A 20,030-nucleotide genomic window follows, 5' to 3' on the forward strand; every position below is an offset into this window, starting at 1 on the left:
GAGGGTTGCCCTCTAGGACACTGATCTGCCCCTGAAGGCACACACACCTCAGTAGGCTGTTCACGTATATCCCTTCTGCGCCCTGGGCAATGTGAGACCTGGGTGCACGGGATCTGGTCTGCAGGTCTGACCTCCGGGCCCCAGAGTTCAAACTATATCTCCACCAGGGAGAGGAATGCCAGTCCCAATTCACCCACAAGGAGCCCAAGCTGGGTCTATGTCTCTCAGCCACAGGGTCTGCCCCCTTCTCCTGGGATCACTGTGCCAGCAGCACCTGGGAAGGCTGGCGGGTAGGGAGCTCACAGTCTGAGTTCCCCTTAGTCAGCTGTAGGGCCCCAAAAGGGAATGTCCTGTTCCCTGGAGGTGCCTCCGGCTGGTGGCTATATTGTCTCTCTGGGCAGCTGCGGGTAGGGCCGGGGGAGGGGAGGAGGAGGCAATATGGCGCCTTCCGTGCGGCTCGGGTCTGTGCACATGGAGGTGTCCCGAGGGAGTTGGGAGCCTGGTGCCGCGTCCGCTACTGGCTTACCGCTCTCTGGCGTTGGCCGTCTCTGGGCAGGTGTCCGCAGGTCTCTCCACCCACTGGGGAGCCCACCAGCAGTCCGAGATGCAGGGGAGGGGAAACTTGGCTGATTCACCTACCCTTCCTGCTGGTCTCCAGGCTACTCTGGTGGTCTCAGCCTCCAGTTCTCCTCCGCAACCTCCTCCCGTGGAGTCTCCTGTGGTCTCAGGTACCCCTCCTTCCGACCCTTGTCTGCTGTATGCTCATCTTCTTGCTTCTTTCTTCTAATTTCTGCTAGAATCTGTCTTTTCTGCAGGACACTCTGTCTGGCGGTGTTTCTTGTCCGCCATCTTGATTCTCTGTTTTTTTATTTTAGATCCACATTAGATTCCAGGAATAAATACAACTTCATGGTGATGTAGCATAACTTGTAAATGTAGGTGAATTTAGTTTGCTACTCTTGCTTGGGATGTTTTGTACCTCTGTTCATGTGAGAGCTGAACCTGTAAATTTCCTTTCTTGTGATGCTCTTTTCAAGTTTTGGTAAATTGGGGTTATTCATAAAAGGAGTTGTAAATTATTTTTCATTTTCTCTTCTCTGGAAAAATTTTTGTAAGATTGGAGTTATTTCTGAAAATATTTAGTAGAGTTCAGGAGAGACAGTGTTAGAGCCTAATAGGTTTTTTTGTGGGAAGATTTTTAACTAGGGATTTAATTTCTTTATTAAATATGGGACTATTTAAAGTTCCTAGTTCTTGGGTATTTTTCTAGGAATTTTTGCATTTCATCTAAATTTTCAGACCTCTTGACATCAGTGTGTTTGTAGTTCTCTCATATTTCTAATGTCTGTAAGATCTGTGATGATGTCCCTTTTTCATTTTAATAATGTGACAACCCAAAATACGTGACTGAGGCAAAGATCTCAATCAGTGGAGGTTTATTAAGCCAAAGTTTGAGTACATGCTTGGGAAAAACACAAACCACAAATGCACCTGTGCTCTCCAAAGAGGGATTTGGGAACTCTCAGTGATTAAGGGGAGGGGCATACAGAAAGAAAAAGGGAGAGGGGCAGTGAGGCGGCAAATGGTTACATTCTTGCGAGACCCAAGAAACCCACATTTTACATAATATAAGGTGAATGTTGGAATAGAAAAAGAGTGAAAGAAGAATCAATTATGCAGATGTCTCTGGGTAGGTGGAAGAATGAATGATCTTGTATTATCTCTGTTCTGCATCTGGGAAAATAAACTTGTAATGGGCATTATTAATGTGGAATCAAACAAACTTTAGTTGTAGGAGCTAGACTATCTTGTAGGCCTAAAGTTACAACTTACGTGTCCTTGTTTATGAGAAGCCAACAAGAAATTTCCTGATGAATGGACACTGAGGCCCTTACCTTCCCATGGGAACCTGGGTGATGCATAATGTCAGTACCAGCTGCTCCTGTGGAAGTGGGAGTTGCAGGACTCAGCCTCAGGCTTGGCCTTCCCTTTTGCATAAAGAGTTGGGGACATGATCCTAAAATTTTTTCTTTCCACGTAGGTATTGTCACTTCTCTTTTTTCTTGACCAGTATTGCCAAGTGTTTATTGATTTTTATTAGTACTGTCGACTGTTGAACAACACAGGTTTGAACTGTACAGGTGCGCTTTTCCATGGATATTTTCAGTCACACTCAGATAAAAAATACAGTATTTGTAGGTTATGAAACCTGAGCACATGAAGGGCTGACTTTTCGTACATGTGGGTTCTGTAGGTCTGACTGAGGGACTTGAGTATGTGTAGATTTTGGTATACCTGGGATTCCTGGAACCAATCCCCCTTGTATACCAAGGGATGACCGTATTTTCAAAAAAACTAATTTTTGGCTCTGTTGATCTTCTCCATTTTATATTTTTTTTCTGCTTTGTTAACCCTTTGCATTCGGATGTGGAGTGTGACCCGACACGGTTAGCATCGGTAGCAGCTCGTATGTTGAGCCACACTCGACGCGTAGTTTCACCATGAGGGGAAGGGGGATTTTTGTCTATTTTTCCAGTATCTTTTCTTGTTTTCATTAGCATGAAAGGACAAGTAAAATGTAAATGCAGAGATGGTACACTATTTTCCAGGGGTAGATTATTATCCACTAACTTAGAACAACGTTTAGATGGAAAGCTCCATATAAACACACCTTACCCTAACAAAAAACACAAAGATTGTGTTGTTTGTATTAACAGAAAAATCAAAGGAGGAAGAAGAGAGACCATTTATATTTGCGAAACATGTGAATGTAAACCAGGTCTTCATGTGGGTGAATGTTTCAAAAAATATCACACCATGAAAAATTATAGAGATTAAAATTACTCTTTGAATGTATCAATAATTTGAAATATAAAAAATTCAAATAAATAAGTTTGTATGAAAAGAAACTCCAGTTTTTTATTACACTGCCGTGCTTTGTAAAATCTGGGATTATTTAAAAAATTAAATCCCGAGTAGAATAAAGGAATTGAGAAAAAAGCAAGCAAGTGCAAAGAGTTAATTCTCTTTATAATTTCCTTTTTTCTTTAGATTTAATTTGTTTTCTAAAGTGTTTGCTTAACATCAATTTTCAGTCTTTCCTTTCTAAAATTTACATTCCAGGGTCATAACTTTCTCTCCATGTTCATTTTTGCATGCAGTGTATATATTTGGCATTGTTATATTTTCATTTATCTTTCAGTTTTTTTATTTTATTTTAGATAAAAAAGAATTAGTTCAGCCACCTGCTGCAAGCCTTCTTGAGTGTATTTACAAATATATTTTGCACTGAGAAGGAAGAGTGCTTTACAAGTTAAAATATAATGGAAACTATGTGGTCCCCCACTCTCATGGTAGCTGGATAAGGGAATGATATTCAGTGGTGTTTTCCTGGTGAAAGGAGCAGTAAATGATTATGAGGCAGAAGCAGATGTAATTTCTATAGTAGAATTTAATCATTCTAGAGAATTATGGGCAATGAAATAAAGGTGTTAAGAGTCATCTTTCGGCTGGGAGCGGTGGCTCACGCCTGTAATCTTAGCACCCTGAGAGGGCAAGGCAGGTGGATCGTTTGACCTCAGGAATTCAAGACCAGCCTGAGCAAGAGCGAGACCCTGTCTCTACCAAAACCAGAAAAACTTAGCCAGGTATGGTGGCACATGCCTGTAGTCCCAGCTACGTGGGAGGCTGAGACAGAAGGATGGCTTGAGCCCAGGAGTTGTAGGTTTTTGTGAGCTAGGCTGACGCCATGGCACTCTGGCACTCTAGCCTGGGCAACAGAGTGAGACTCTGTCTCAAAAAAAAAAGTTGCCATCTTTCAACAGGAGCAGGAGAGCAAAATCCAGTCACATAGCAGAGGAGAATGTCATGTGTACAGCACCTTTCAGAGCCATGAACCAATTTGACTACTTGAAAAATTTAGGAAGAGAAAAAAAAAAAGATGAACAAAATTAGGTGGTTACCCAAGAAAGATGCTACTTGGTTTTCTACCAATGGTAACAATAAAATTATGGAAAATTAGTGAAAGAGACAAAAGACCAGAAGCATGTAACTTGGAAAAGGAAGGGGAAGGTATGGAGATCCTCCACAGATACTACACTCGCAAGGCCGGTCTTCAGGCCCATGGGGTTAATGACGAGTCTAGTCCATGAAGAATATTTGCCAGTTTGTATTAATGGTGATTATGGAGCATTTATCTGCAGATAATCTGCAGGTTAATCTTTGGCATCTGGAAATTATAGACAGGAGTTTTAACATTGTGTATATGGAAGAGCTGGCAGAGATGATTACAGCAGCAGATTTTTATCCAAACAGCTGTAACACATTTGTGTAGAGCAGCAGTGAAGAAACTACTGGGTCCTGTGACATGACCTGCCCTCTGTGATAGGCATTCTGAACTGTTTGAAGAACCGGAAGATTTCAGTAACAGGTCATTTTTTCCCCAAAATTATCCATTTATTTATGATGTAAGATTCAGCCATAGTGGTTGATATATGATGACTAGAGACTATTTGTCAGTCAGAATTTGAGATTTAACTATGGAAAACATACCTGTGGAGATATACCGGGTGCATGAATACCTCAGAAGTATACTTTGTTTGTGGTATGAAAATGACTGCATGTTTGACAAATTTGAATGTTGTTGGAACGGATCTGACAGTGTTGTCGTGACTAGATCTTACAGTAATTTCTTCAGAAAGTTTTTCAGGAACAAAAACGAGACATGAGCCTAGAAGCATCCCAGGGAAACAGTAAGCCTCGCACAATTCTGAAGCCACAAAAAGTCTGTAAGCAACAAGTGAAAGAAAGATGAAATAAGTGTTGACAGCCTAGACTTCAACAAGAAAATCCTTCGTACAGCCTGGCATCCCTAAGAAAATATATACAAACAATCTGTCTGTATTTTAAGACAGAGTAGATCAGGGTTGGCATTCGTAGCAGAAGAACCCACTTGCTGCTTAGTTGAAATAGCTTAATGTATTCTAGCACCTGAAGTGGCAAAAACAAAAAAAGAAAAAAAAAAAAAAAAGAAATAGCTTAATGTGGCCGGGCGCGGTGGCTCACGCCTGTAATCCTAGCACTCTGGGAGGCCGAGGCAGGAGGATCGTTTGAGCTGAGAAGTTCGAGATCAGCCTGAGCAAGAGCGAGACCCCGTATCTACTAAAAAAGTAGAAAGAAATTAGCTGGACAACTAAAATTATATATATATTAGCCAGGCACGGTGGTGCATGCCTGTAGTCCCAGCTACTCAGGAGGCTGAAGCAGAAGGATCGCTCGAGTGCAGGAGTTTGAGGTTGCTGTGAGCTAGGCTGATACCACAGCACTCTAGCCAGAGCAACAGAGTGAGACTCTTGTCTCAAAAAAAAAGTAGCTTAATCTAGCATTCATGCTTATAAAAGAGAGAGTTTGCTGTGGTACCCTTTCCTACTTGTGACAGTGTGCCATTTGACAGCACGTTTTTCTAGCCACGTGGAGAAAGCTCTGTGAATTCATTACTGTGGTGTTATTGGTGTCTGCTAGCCATTTAGGTGAGGGTAGGGCACTTAAACGATTTCTCGTGCCATCTTGCCTAATGGACTGCATCGGGTGACTGTCTCCGCATTGATTGTCACCACTGTTTATGCCTTCTGTCATGATGACATCAAACACTGAACGCCTTGTCATGCTTTGGGGTTTGTGAGTCCTCATTACTATATTATTTGTGGGGCATACCCTCCCCACTCTTAAAAAATTAAATACAGTTAATTTTTTAACAAAAGAAGTTTCAAAAAGAAAACATTAGTTTATGGTTATCCTAGAGATTACAATCTTGATTTTTCAGTCTCACATGGATCAGGTTTCCTGATGCACAAGAGGTCTCAGGTCACTTTCACTCGGTTCCCTCGCTGTGCTCTGTGGCCACAGTGCAGCTGGCTGCATGCGTGAACATTCACCTAGGTTTTCCCACATTTCTCCTTTTTCTCATGCTCCTTGCTTCCTCCCAAATCAGGGATTATTTCTCCTATCTGTAGAGAAATCCTTTTATTATTTTAGCACTGAGCTGTTGGTAACGAATTCTGCCAGTTTTGTTTATCTGGAAAAAAATGGCTCTTTTTTTCTTTTGCCTTTATTTTTGAAGCATGTTTTCACAGAGTTTAGAATTCTTTGTTGAAAATGAATGCTTTTTAGCACTTTGAAAATCTCACTTCCACTTTTCCTGTAGGAGCCGCCGGGTTGAGAGGAGCGTGGCCTTCTCCTCTCCCCGCCATGGCTTGTGCTCGTCCACTGGTATCGGTGTACTCTGAAAAGGAGGAGTCGTCTGGCAAAATTGTCACTTTGCCTGCAGTCTTCAAGGCTCCCATTCGACCAGATATTGTGAACTTCGTTCACACCAACTTGAGCAAAAACAACAGGCAGCCCTATGCTGTCAGTGAATTAGCAGGTCATCAGACCAGTGCTGAGTCTTGGGGTACTAGCAGGGCTGTGGCTAGAATTCCCAGAGTTCGAGGTGGTGGGACTCACTGTTCTGGCCAGGGTGCTTTTGGAAATATGTGTTGTGGGGGCCGCATGTTTGCACCAACCAAGACTTGGCGTCTCTGGCACCATAGAGTGAACACAACCCAAAAGCGGTGTGCCACCTGCTCTGCCCTGGCTGCTTCGGCCTTACCAGCACTGGTCATGTCTAAAGGTCATCGTATTGAGGAAGTTCCTGAACTTCCTTTGGTGGTCGAAGATAATGTTGAAGGCTACAAGAAGACCAAAGAGGCTGTTTTACTTCTTCAGAAACTTAAAGCCTGGAATGATATCAAAAAGGTGTATGCCTCTCAGCGAATGAGGGCTGGCAAGGGCAAAATGAGAAGCCGTCGTCATGTCCAGCGCAGGGGACCCTGCATCATTTACAATGAGGACAATGGTATCATCAAGGCTTTCAGGAATATCCCTGGAATTACTCTGCTTAACGTACGCAAGCTGAACATTTTCAAAGTTGCTCCTGGTGGACATGTGGGACGTTTCTGCATTTGGACTGAAAGTGCCTTCCAGAAGTTAGATAAATTATATGGCACTTGGCGTAAAGCTGCTTCCCTCAAGAGCAACTACAACCTTCCCATGCACAAGATGATCACACAGACCTTAGCAGAATCTTGAAGAGCCCAGAGATCCAAAGAGCTCTTCGAGCACCACGCAAGAAGATTCATCGTAGGGTCCTGAAGAAGAATCCATTGAAAAACCTGAGAATCATGTTGAAGCTAAACCCATATGCAAAGACCATGCACCGGAATACCATTCTTCGCCAGGCCAGGAATCACAAACTTGGGGTGGATAAGGCAGCTGCAGCAGTACGGGCCAAATCAGATGAGAAGGGGCTTGCAGGCAAAAAGCCTGTAGTAGTGAAGAAAGGAAAAAAGCCTGTTGGTGTTAAGAAGCAGAAGCAGCGTTTGTTGGGAAAAAAGGCTGCCTCTACCGAGAAACCTGCAGCTGAAAAGAAGCCAGCAGAAAGGAAACCCACCACAGAAGAAAAGAAGCCTACTGCATAAACTCTTAAATTTGTTTATTCCATAAAGGTCAAATCATTTTGGACAGCTTATTTTGAATAAAGACCTGATCAAAGAGGCAATGAAAAAAAAAAAAGAAAAGAAAAGAAAATCTCACTTCCTGCTTTATCTTCGACTTTGTGCGTGTGGCTGTGGTAGTTGGCGTCATGGTTCTTCCGTTCAGGCTTTGCTGAGGCCCTGAGTCTGTGCTGTGGTGTCACATGTTGGCTGCCCCATCTCCACGCTTGCCTCCTGTCCCATCCAGGTCCCTGTCATGTGTGAATGACTCAGTTCCCCCACCCAGAAGGCCTAGAGCTAGAGGGGTCTGATGACCCCTTCTGCCTCTGCCATTCCTGGTCCACAGAGTTCTTAGTCTTGTTTTTGAGGGGTCTGTGTATGCATAGGCTATGTTTAGATGACAGTGGTTGTCACTGCTTGCTGAGCAGCCAACAGGGGCCAAGCTCTATCCCATGTGCTTCCCCATATTGTGCTACCTGGTGCCACCATGCCAGTGGGTCGGGGGAGGGCATTGTTTATGTTCCACTTTTGCACATGGGGAGCGGGGGGCAGAGGGGTTGGGTGACGACCCAGGGTCTCAGGGCAATTGTGCAGAGCCACCCCTAGGGGCACTAGCCCGCAGGGCACATTGCCTGTGCTTTTACAGCTTGGCATGTCCAGGGACTCCCACCCTCCTCCATAGAGCCTGGTCTCCCTCTGTTGGGTCTGACGCCCTGCTTGGCCACTGCCCTGAGAGGCCTAGGAGTGGACACTGGACTGGATCCCAGGGCCTCTTTACCTGGACCCAGCCCTGCTTATCAGAGCTGGTGCCCTCACCTGAGCCCATCTGCACTCTGTCTTCTGGATTCTTTAAAGGGCCATTCAAGGTATTAGTTCCTATTTTCTATCACTATTCTGGTATTTTCCCTACATTTAATTTTACTGTCCCTTCAGTGGGATTTGGGGAGGAGATGTGGGGGTGGGGCTCAGATGACCATCTCAACCCGGGTCCACACACGCCATCCTGAACCACAAGACAGTAGGAAGGAGGCCGAGGCCCTTCCTGCATCTCTTCAGTCTGGTGTGTCCTTATCCAGGGATTCCTATATTCCTTCTACAATTCCATGCATGCCTGGGTGGCTGACACCCTGGCATCCTGTGCTGACTTGGTCCTGGGTGAGGAGAGGTGGGAGAGGCAGGACAGTGCCTATTGTAGGGACTTTAGAAGGAGGTTGGGAGTATCTTCCTTAAGGACATCATTTCTTAAACCCTTATTTTTTCTTAAGTCCCTATTGTTTGCTTTTTATATCTCAACATACACTTGTGACTACATAGTTATTAGCTATCCTCATCAGCTTGTATCATTCTTCTGATCTTAGTACGTTTCCATTATGTGCTGTGCCCTGCGCTCCAGGCCTTCATTCACGTTGACCTTAACCCTCACCATGAGCCTTTGACATAGAGATGTGTCTTTTTGCCTCACAGATAATGACGTGTAGCCAAGAGGGGTTCAGCAGCTGCCAGGCCACTCTGCCTCCAAGCTCTCACTGCAGACACACCCCGGTTAGCAGGAGATGTGGCCGTCCTGCTGATGAGGGCTGCTGCTCCTCCTGGGGCACCTGACATGCCAGTCACACGTTGTGACGTGCTAGTCACTTGTGTCATCTATGGTTAATTCTGTATCTTGAAGTACAATTTTTAAACTAGTGGGCAGAAGCATTTATTAGAAGCAATAAGCATAGAGTCATTTTCTTTCTCTTACAGACTGACTCAGACATTCAGGCCTTCTTTGTGGGCATAGATGGTCTGTGTAAGAAATACTCCAGAGAAACCTCCCAGGTGAGTTGTGGGTCTTGAGGTGGCCCAGGCACACTGTCTTAAAGAGACCCTGCATTTGACATGTTTTGAAGACTAGTCCCTTCAAAGATACGTGATCAGCAAATATGTTCTGCTGGAATATTTCTGTGGGTTGTCTTTTATTTATTTATTTATTTTGGGAAACATTTGTAGCACAAAAGCTTTTAATTTTGGCGAAGTCTATTTGATCCATTTTGTTGTTGTTTGTACTTTTGGTGTCACATTGCGACAGAAGTAATCTCAGTTCAGTTATGGAGTCCTTTGGGCATGACAGCCCCCCCACCCCAATATTCACAGTTAGATGTACCTTGATATTTCAGGTTTAGAAGTCCCCTGGCCCAGGTCGGAGCTCTCTGGATTTAGGGCAGCAGGTTTATTTTTAAGGTTGTCCTTTTCTGAGAATCATGAGGCCTTCTGCTGCCAGGCCCATGAATGACCTGCTGAGCCCCTGGTATTTGGCTCCACAGCCTTTCCCCTCCTGATGTGCTTTTTCTAGCTGCCACGACACTCTTGCAGCTTATCCCCTCTCTACCTGTTTCTTCCTAACCATTTTCCACATCACTGTGTATCACCATGCACCTCCATGCTGTGCCCTCTGCAGCCTGTGCACCCTCCCCACCCCCAGCTTCTAAGCAGGTCATTGTCCTCTCTGACCCCTGCATCCTGACCTCCCTGGACATCACTGGACAGCCTCCAGCCCACTGGTCTGCAGGGGAAGCTGTCCAGAAGGGGAGGGGTCCTCTCCTTGGCCCCTAGCCTGCCCTCCTTTCCATCTTCCGTTAACGCTGCTGCTCCCAGTGTGGCTCCTAGGCCACCTCGCACCTGCCCTTGGGGGAAGAGGCCAGGTCAGGAACAACTGGGAGCTGCCCCCTACCTGAGGCGAGAGGCCAACGATGGACCTCAGTGTCATTCTCCCCCATGGGCTTGTACCTTCAGGCATGGTCAGCCAGGCCACCAAGACAGTCCTCTCTCTCCTCTGGAGGCTGTCCTCTCGCAGCAAGGCTTCTTGGCTCTGAAAGAGCCCAAGTCACCCACAGTATCACGGAACCCCCGTGCTGTTCCCATCTCAGATTATGCCCAGCCACATTCTTCAGGAAAGCGCCCAGAAGCTGGATACACAGAAGCTATGTGGCAGCTAGAGATGCCCAGGAAAGCAGGATCGGCACAAACTGAGCGCCAGACCAGGACACTGACCATCCAGGAGCCCGGCAGAGTCCCACAGAAACATGGTACAAGACACACCTGCCTACCCATCCTGTTCAGCCCCAGCAGGTCCCTTACTCAGGCCAAGACCCCTCTGGGCTAGAAGTTGCCTGAGTTGTAAAACATTTAGGTTGTCATAGAATCAGAACAACAGGCCACACTGCTTCTGGGATGGCTTCACCAAGTACAGTGGCATTCCTAGGGCAGCCTCTGAAGAGGCCGGACATCTTGGGAGAAGACCCAGCAGGCCAGCCCCTGCGGCCACCTGCCTACACTCTGCCTCCCATGCCTGATGGGCTTCGAGGGTGGGCTATGGGCGTCCACGCCTCCTAGGCCCTTCTGTCTTGTAGTTGTATTGAGGCAGTGTTTGCCTTTTTCTCTCTTGTCTTTCAGGGTGTGAAGTGGAGTTTTCCAAGGCTGTGTGACATATTACAACATGTTATTTATGTTAACATAGAATGGGTTCATTGTTATCTTTAAATGAATTAATAAATATTGTAAATGTCTCTCAGTCTTAACTTCTAATAGGGTAAATATTGACAGATAAAACCAAGATAAACAAAGCTCTTTGGGCTCCTTAGTAACTTTTAAGAGTGTAAAATCAGCCTGAGACCAAAACTCTGAGTGCCAGTAGCTCAGGCCCAGGAACCTGCCCTAGGACAGGGTGAGAGGATCCCCTCAGCTACTACTCGCTAGAGGTCTTTGGGTGCCGTGTGCCCTTCTTGATCTAGTTTGTGACAGTTAAACATCTTCCTTTTCCTGACGACCCTTCTGAGATCCTTTCTGTCTGCCTAGCCTCTGCCCTGAGACAGGGTTCATCAGCATTGGGTCTGTAGACCCGATGCTGGTCCCAGCGCGATCAGGAGCTTGTGTCCATGTACAGAGGCACCTGCCACCCCTCGTGGAGGACAAGGTAGTAAGACTGAGGCTGGGCTTGGGATGAGGGGCCCCGTTCCTGATCTCTTGGCACAGACACCTCACTGGCTTGCACCACTCCCAAACCCTGAGGTTCCTCTTGAGGAAATTGCTGTCTGCCTCCAGCCTCTTCCTTCCCTCTCATTTTTGTGCCAATCTGTAGGGTGTGGGCAAAGCTAGCAGCTCTTCCCTGGGCCCCTGAGCAGCCTCGGCCCTGGGTGCTGCAGTCCTTTATTGACCTGCTTCTCTATCTCTACAAGATAAACATTCACGGACTCCTTCATGTTGGTTTTGTTAATGAAATCTACCCCCTTCTGAGGCCACAGCCAGTGTCTCAGGTCTCCGGAGCACAGCAGCCTGGTCAGAGTCCAGACCAGACAAACCCAGTGGCAGCAGCTGGTTGCAGGGGCCTGGGCACCTCCCCCGGTGGAGCCCTAGAGATGGGTCCTTGTCCTGATGCGGACACAGTTACATACAGGCCAGTGGGTCTTGGCTGCCCATCAAGCTCAGGAGCAGCTCTCTGGACTCCTCATTCTGCAGGACTGGCCCCCTCCCAGCTCAGGTCCCCTTGGGGAGCTTTCCCTGCAGCCCCATCTGTGCAGCAGCCATGTCTGTCTCACCAAATCAGGGTGGCCACAGACTGGTCAAGGTCTCTCCAAGGTCTGTGTGTAAAAACAGCCCTGCCAGCATAAGCATTTACCTGCCGGTAGGCCTTGCTGGACCCCAGCGTCCATCTGGATCAAGAGCCCTCGGGTTGACCCTGGTATGGACACATGCTCCAGGAACTTCTGTCCTGTGGCTGTTCCCCAAGTGCTAGCACTCTCTGTGCCTCAGGTCTCCGGGCCCTGTACCAAAGACAGGTGGTTAGGGGTCTGCATTCGTCCTTCCTGCCAGGGCGTGGAGCCTGTTGAGGAATCAGACAGAGGAGACAGGCAAGCTGTCGGTGTGGCATTGCTGCAGCAGTTGGGAAACGTGGCTACAGCCCTGAAAACCTTACTCATAAAGTAGTTCCATCTTCCTCTGAGTAAATCACAGACCGCTGTTTTCTCATTTATGTCGGCACTCTCAGATACCCATACAGCAAATGTGCAGTCTGTGGCTCATGTAAATGGGAAGGCCGGGGATGGGACCGTTTCAGGCATGGCTGGCTCTGGCAGTTCCTACAAGGCCACCAGACCATTGGTATCAGCCAGCTCTGCCAGTCTTGTGTGACTTTGTTCTCTGCACCCTCCCCAGCCAGAGGTCTACTTACCAGTTTCAGGATGTTCTCTGGTAGCACTGTTTGGTCAGGAGGCCATTCTTCTAACCAGTCACCATTGTCCAAGGGACACCCCTGGGTGGGTCACATGTCCTGTCCCATCACCAGGTTAAGAGCACCACTTAAGCCCTTTGGACAGACAGGCCTGAGCCCATTAACCCTATCTGTGTTTGCGTGTGACCATGCCTGCAGGCGTCACTTTTCCCTCGGACATCCACACTGAGCGTCTATCCTGCAGCAGCCCCTGACCCTGTGGAACTGTGTCTGGGGGAGGAAATCGCACTTGAGGTCCCCCCTCCCAGCCTCCTGCTTCCCTGTGACAAGGCGTCATACTCAGAGACCACGCACCACTGTCAGCAACTGAACCATACTATCTTCTCAGATTTCAGAATTTCAAGAAAAACACAGGAAGAGATTGTTAGCCTTCTATAGAGAAAAGGTAAATCAAATCATTGCCTCTTGAATTTTTTGACCTTTTGACTTAAATGTCAGACTTGTTAATTAACACATTGCTCTTAAAGGGGGTGGGCGACTAGACGTAAGATCTGTTTTTCTTTGTCCAGCTGTGGGGACACATTCACTAGCCCCTTCTGACAGTCAGCCTGTGCCCAACACCTGCTTGCAGTTCTCCAGGCCACTACCCACCCGGGCACTGCTTCACTGGCCAGGCTGTGTCGGGGCCTTGGGACCCTGGAGGTGACTGGAGGCTTTTCTGCTTAGCCATCTTGTTTTCTAATAAAAGTCCTTTTAAAAACAAATTTGAAGGTAATGCAGTAGGTAAAATAAATAACCCAGTGTTAAAGCCACCAAACGACAGGGCTCCTCCCAAGAGTCCAGAAGCTGATTGTGGGCCCGTAGCCACAGGAAGCTTGAGGGGCAACAGGCTTCTGCGCACAGCCTGGCCAAGGAGACTGTCACCCCCTCACACCCCCACCCGCTCCCACCACTCCCCATCCCTCCCAACACGCCACCTCCGCTCGACACCCCCACCCTGCCTCACTCCCCTCCCCTCCAGACACCCCTACCTCCACTTGACACTCCCACCCCACCCACACCCCTGCCCCTCCTGACACCCCTACCTCCACTCAATACCCCCACCCTGCCCCATACACCCACCTCCACTTGACACCACCCCACGCCCCCACCTCCACTTGACATCCCCACACCACACCCCCACCCTTGCCCACACACACCTGCCCAACACTCCCCACTGCTACCCAGAGTCCTGCCCAGAGGCTTCTGGAAGGCTCCCAGCCCCAGCTAAGCATTCAGTGTACAACTGTTCTAATCCTGCAACAAACCTCAAAGGTGGGTGGTATTAATCACATTTACAGACCCAACCCTCAGACAGGAGAATTGACATTAATACCTTGAGGTCTAACAGCCACCATGTGGCAGGGTCAGGGTCCCACCACTGACACAGCCACAGAGACCATGCTTTTGGAGCATCCTAGAGCGCAGGGGGCTGTGTCTTAGCCTTTGAGGCCAGAGCACTCTCAGGTGCCCGGCTGACGCCCCTCGGGGCTCTGCCCACCTGTCTCGGCATTGTGCAGGTCTGCAGTGCATCTCCTGGGCTTGGCTGCACTTAGCTCTGCACTGCTGGTCCCAGTGCCAGTTTCCCAAGTACATAATGAATCGGACCCAGCGCAGATTCACTTAAAATTGCATGAAGGCAACTTCCATGTGGAGTAACTCATATTCTGATTCATGGTTTAAGAAATTTGAAGGGTCAAAATGTCTTCTTTGAACTGTCACTTGATATAGCTTGTCTGATAATAAGTCATTTAATTATGTTAACTTAATTATGTTTAGATTTCTAAGTTGGAAGAATCCCTCAGGAAGGCAGTGCTGCAAATAGAACAGCTGCAAAGGTAAGGTCCCTTGTGAGTATCCAAGCGGAGCCACCAGCTGCCACTGTACACTTGGTCTTCTGCCCTCAAGATCTGGAAAGAGATGACTGCAGGTGCAACCTCAGTTGTAACCCAGGGAATGGAGGAAGGGGCACTTTCATGTACTAGAAACTTCTGTCAAAGCAGAACATGCTGTGGGAAGCCAAAGGGAAGATCAGGGATACAAGAAAGTGGAAAAAAGGTGACTGGTTCCCCTAGGGAAGAACCCCACAGTGGTTCCTGGGGCAACGGGAGGGCCCTGGGAGGGTGGTGCACGCAGGCCTCCAAGAGTGCCTGGTGGTCTCCTTTCTGCCAGGATCATAGCAAATGCATGTGGCCTGTTCTGTTTATAAAGGCTCTGCGGGGAATGGTGGATGCATTTCAGAAGGACACATCCAGAGTTACTATTAATAGAATTAACCAAAAATGGTGACTAAAAGTGTTACATGTCAATATCTGGAAAACCTAGCCATTTAAAATTCTTGTTTTTTTTCCATTTCACAAATCAGTGCCTTTACCACATTGATCTTTTCTGAATGCACGTTTTTGCATTTAATGTCCCTGGAATTTAGAATCAGTGACATGCCATAGTTTATTTAATACAGTGATACCTATATGTGGTGCATCTTATATGTAATGGTGTCTTAGATTTTGTGAGATCTGTGTACTGTTTCCTATTGAATGCTGTGACATGTTGGTCCCTATGTGGTGGTCACACACTGATTTGGAGGTTGAGGACCTGATGACCCTATGAGTGCTCCTGTCCCCCATGGGCGGTGTGTCCAGGCACAAGCCACCCAGTGTGCATGTAGATGCCTGCCTCCCTGTTATGTTGGGCAGCTGAGTGTGGCCATCCTGGAGCCATGGGCCAGGGAGGAAGCTGTGGTGCCTGTCAAACTGATCGGTGGCCCCACTCCTGATACAAAGTTCGGCTTTGCCTCTGTGTGGGGTGAAAAAGGCCTCCTTTAGCTGTCATTATTTTGGATTATAAGAGTTGTCATGTGCTTGTTTTTTGATGGGTATATTCCAGGGATCAGCAAACTCCAGGCCAAGTCCAGCCCCAAGTATATTTTCGTATCACCCTCAAGCTGAGAAGCTTTTGCATTTTTAAAGGATTGTAAACACATTGCAACACAGGACAGACACTTGGCTTGTTCAGCTCACTCTGAATCACCAAAGCCCAAAACAACTTGGCAAACACGCAAGGTGCCCAATAAAGACCTCTGCACGAGTGGCTGGCTGACCACGGCAAGTTAAAGCACCTTGACCCCTAAGTCTGGCAGGGCTGTGGCCTGGGTCCTCGGTCCTCTGAATGGCACACACTCCTGCTTCCGGATGCCTCTAAAACGCATTTTGTTATGTTGTGTGGCCAGCACGGCCTTCTGCATTTACTAGCTACTCTCTGCAGAGACGTTGTTGTAAAGCCTGCTTCTGATTCAGTATCACAAGAGGAAAGACAGATACTCACCATGCTTTGAAGTGTGGGATTACTTTTTTTTCTCCTTGGGGTATCATTTGCTTTCTTTCTGTGCACTTTTGAAGTGTTTTATTAATTATGTGAAATTCCTGACCATTACTTTTTCAAATCTTGCCCTCTTGTCCCTGCCAAAGCCACTGGCCCTGCCGTCTGTGCTTCCGCACCTTCTGTTTCGATCCATCTTCTTAGGTCACTCGTACACATCCTGGGTTACTTCTTCCACTCCCTCATCTTTTCAGCACTACAGCTACTTCTCGACTGAGTGATGACTCTATTCTGTTAATATTTAACATTTCTAGAACATCCCTGCTCATTTGTGCTATTTGGAAAATAGGATTTGCTCATTGTTGTTTCTCCATCTTTAGGCATTTCATAGTCACTCTGTTTATTTTCCATGCCTGATAACCTCAGGAATCCACATCTGCCTCCTTTGCCTCTGCTCTCACTTGAGGAGGACCTTTCCGGTGTGGTCGGTGGTCTCGGGTGAGGCTGCTTGTGTTGATCCCACTCTACGCACCCTTGGTATCAACTGCATTGTCCTCCAGAGAGGATTCCTGCATGTCCTGCCAGCCAGTCCTGCTCACCTGAGATGCTCTGCCTGCCCCAGGCCTTGTCCTGCCTGAGGATGGGATATCAGTGCGGTACTTGCTGTGGCTGTCCCGGTCCTCCTTTCTGTTGTCTTTTGGCAGGGTGCTTGGGGACTCACCTTCCTCTGAGCCCTAGACATAACAAAGTGCATTTTAGAGGCATCTGGAAGCAGGAGTGTGTGCCCTTCAGAGGACCCAGGCCACAGCCCTCCCAGACTCAGAAGTCAAGGTGCTTTTACCCGCTGTGGCCAGCCACTCGTGCAGAGGTCTTTATTGGGCACTTCTTGTGTTCTCCGTGTTGTTCTGGGCTTTGTGATTCAGAGTGAGCCAAACAAGCCAAGTGCCTGTCCTCAGGCGATGTCTATTTAGGGGAGGGGAGGTAGAAAATGAACTGGAGCAAATGCCTCTGGGGCGGCGGGGGAGGGAGTGGTCCCAAGGGGGCTTAGGGGTTAGGGGTCCCAGCCTAGCCAGTCATCATAGATGGGTGCTCAGGGCATCGTCCATACCCCTTGGTGTATCTGGGGAAGCAGGCATGCTCTACCCACTTCTATACATGCGTGGAAGCGCATCTGCTGGCCCGTGGGATAGGGAGGACCCATGAGTGTCAGCCTTCTGTGATTAGAAGTTACCGGATGAAGCCTACCGTGTCTGCTACCAGCTGCCATGGAGATAAATCCAGGACTGTGTTAGACCAGAAAAATGGCCAAGTAACTTGTCCACATTTCTCTTGCCAGCTTTTAAAAACTGATATGGGCTTGGTGTGGTGGATCACACCTGTAATCCTAGCACTTTGGGAGGCCGAGGAGGGAGGATCACTTGAGAACAGGAATTTAACACCAGCGTGAGCAAGAGCAAGTTTCTATAAACAAATTATATATAATTTTCTATAAACAAATTATATATATATATATAGAGAGAGAGAGAGAGAGAGAGAAATTAGCTGGAAATGGTGGCGAGCATCTATAGTCCCAGCTACTCAGGAGGCTGAGGCAGGAAGATCACTGGAGCCCAGGAGTTTGAGGTTGCAGTGACCTATGATGACACCACTGCACTCCAGCCCAGGCAACAGAGTGAGACTCTTTGTAAAAAAACAAAAAAACAAAACAAAACAAAAACTGATGTGGTAGTAACTCCAGTCGCCATGTCTTAATTTCATACCTGTAGCACCTGTCACTGGCCATTGTCCAGCAACAGTTGCAGCTACAAAAGCCAGTTACTTAAATGGTAACAGGTATTGATTTCATTTTGCTCTCAGGGTTGGGGAGGAGCAGGGCAGCTGGATGAGCAGAACATTTTGGAGAACTGTCAAATTCACATGAAGTGCCGTTTTGCAATCCCATGAGAATATTTAAGTGATTCAAAGCCTTCTTACACTTTCAATTGGAATAACTTAGTGGGAAATAAATTTCCATAGTTTAATTCAATACCTTTTCTCCATCTGTTTAGTATGAGATCGTCACAACAGGCAGCTTTCAGCACACTAAAAAATTCAGTTTCAAGTAAGTAAAATAATGTCAGAAAGGGAAATATAAAGACGCCAAATCACACTAAATGTGCGTTTGCGCTGAGGTTTCCTCTTCACCGCTCTTCCAGCAAAGCCGCGTGTTCATCCGCTGCAGCCACCTCGCTCGTCAGCCCCAGACAGGTGTGTGGTCTGGTGGGATGGGGTGGAGCCTGCGAAAGTCAGGGCCCACAGGTGCTTCCTGTGGACGCTTCTGCATTTCTCTTCCATCCGTTCCCCTCCAAGCTGCAAATACCGCAGATCCCAGTGCTGGACAGTGTACTGGCTGTCCAGCTCCCGGTGGTGCTTACGTTATGTCCCAAGGCAAGTATGTGCTTCAACGCACTCCAGCCTTGCAGCTACAGCTGTTGGTTTTGGGGTGATCATGTGATGTGGTATCTTGAGAGCCAAATTGGGATTCCAGTGCCAGAGTGGCTGGCAGCCCACCCTCATGGCACACGAAGGGAGCTGGATCAGGGCCCCTGCCTGGGGAGCTTGCTTACACTGGAGGGTGTCCCTGTGGCTCTCAGCTGCCCCATGTCCAAGTGTGCCTCCCTGACAATCGCTCTGGAACTGAGAGCCTGGCCTTGCATCCCCATCAGTATCTTTGGGGGAACCCGGCTTGGGGCACCCCTGGTTCTTCGTGTGGAAGGTGCAATTTCATTATACCAGCACAGTAGGAAACAGGTCCAAAGATGTATCACCTATAGATTCTGGCAGGGAGGGCACCATGAAATAGGAGGGCATCCTCCATCCATGCTGGTCACAGGAGGCCCAGAGTGAAGGGTCTGGCAAAGAGAGGGGCCCCTGGGCCAACACCTTTGTTCTGTCCAGGGCATTACCCAGATAGGGTTCCCATTGGGGGTTTTAACTGGGGGGTTTAGAGCAAGCAGGTGTGAGTCCCAGGGGTCCTGCTATGACTGAGAGGTGGTCATTATGTTGGGTCTGCACAGGCTGTGCAGGATGTGGGGGCCGCAGGTCCAGTCTAGTAGGTTGTATCTGGTTGCCCCACAGAGATGTGGTCACCAGGGGGAAGTTGTATAAGGCAGGTAGCTGGGTCGTCCACATTGAGAACTGGGGGTGGGGACATAGAACTGAAGACTGTGTTAGGGGTGACTGAGCCCTGCCCTGGTATGAGACAGTTAAACTTGCATTTGAGATGGGTCCCAAGACAATACAGAAGTATAAGAATTCGGTACATCCAGGCTTGACCAATGAACGTCATGGCTGGGTCCTGCTAGCGCTGTCAGAACAGTGACTCTCTTTCCTCTGAGGTCACTAGCCATAAGGATGGCAAAGCTAGGGGAGGGCCAACTTGAAAACAAATCCAAATAATGTTTCCATATCAGCCTTTGGGCTAATGAAGGAACTAGTATGTATTGAGCATGAATGATGTAATGTGTGGGCCAGGGAGCAAGTGTTAGCAAAGTCAGGAAGACATTCCCCACTCAGGAGGTTCCAGGCAGGTGCTAGCAGAGCGCAGAGTGGGGGAGGTCTGGAGGCAGAGGTGGTGTGTACAGAGCCGAAGGAACAGACGCTCCAGGGAGAACGGGGGAGATACAGCTGCTAGTGCAGTGTGAAGAAGAACTCGGCCAGGGCCCGGGCAGGAGGCTTCAGTGTTCTGGAGGGAGGCTGCATTCGATTTACAGACAGTGGGTGGACGTGGAGAGTTTTAGGAAGGGAAATGACAGTGATTAGATCTGTGATTGACTAAGCTCTGATTGCACCATGGAACTAGAGGAAGATTTAGACGTGTGTATGTGGTCTTGTATGTGTGTTTAAATTGATGTTATGTAATTATAGATTAGTCTTGGGCTCAATTAATGCCTTTCACT

General features: G+C 47.8%; 2 pseudogenes; both read left to right on the forward strand.

Annotated features, from left to right (window-relative positions):
• The first annotated feature begins 3,350 nt into the window (after nt 1-3,350).
• On the forward strand, nt 3,351-4,938 carry LOC105881635 (serine/threonine-protein phosphatase 2A 55 kDa regulatory subunit B alpha isoform pseudogene; annotated as a pseudogene).
• A 1,257-nt stretch (nt 4,939-6,195) lies between these two features.
• On the forward strand, nt 6,196-7,602 carry LOC105881652 (large ribosomal subunit protein uL4 pseudogene; annotated as a pseudogene).
• The last annotated feature ends 12,428 nt before the right edge of the window (nt 7,603-20,030 follow it).

The sequence above is a fragment of the Microcebus murinus genome, chromosome 16, assembly GCF_040939455.1.
Source record: "Microcebus murinus isolate Inina chromosome 16, M.murinus_Inina_mat1.0, whole genome shotgun sequence".
Taxonomy (NCBI): domain Eukaryota; kingdom Metazoa; phylum Chordata; class Mammalia; order Primates; family Cheirogaleidae; genus Microcebus; species Microcebus murinus.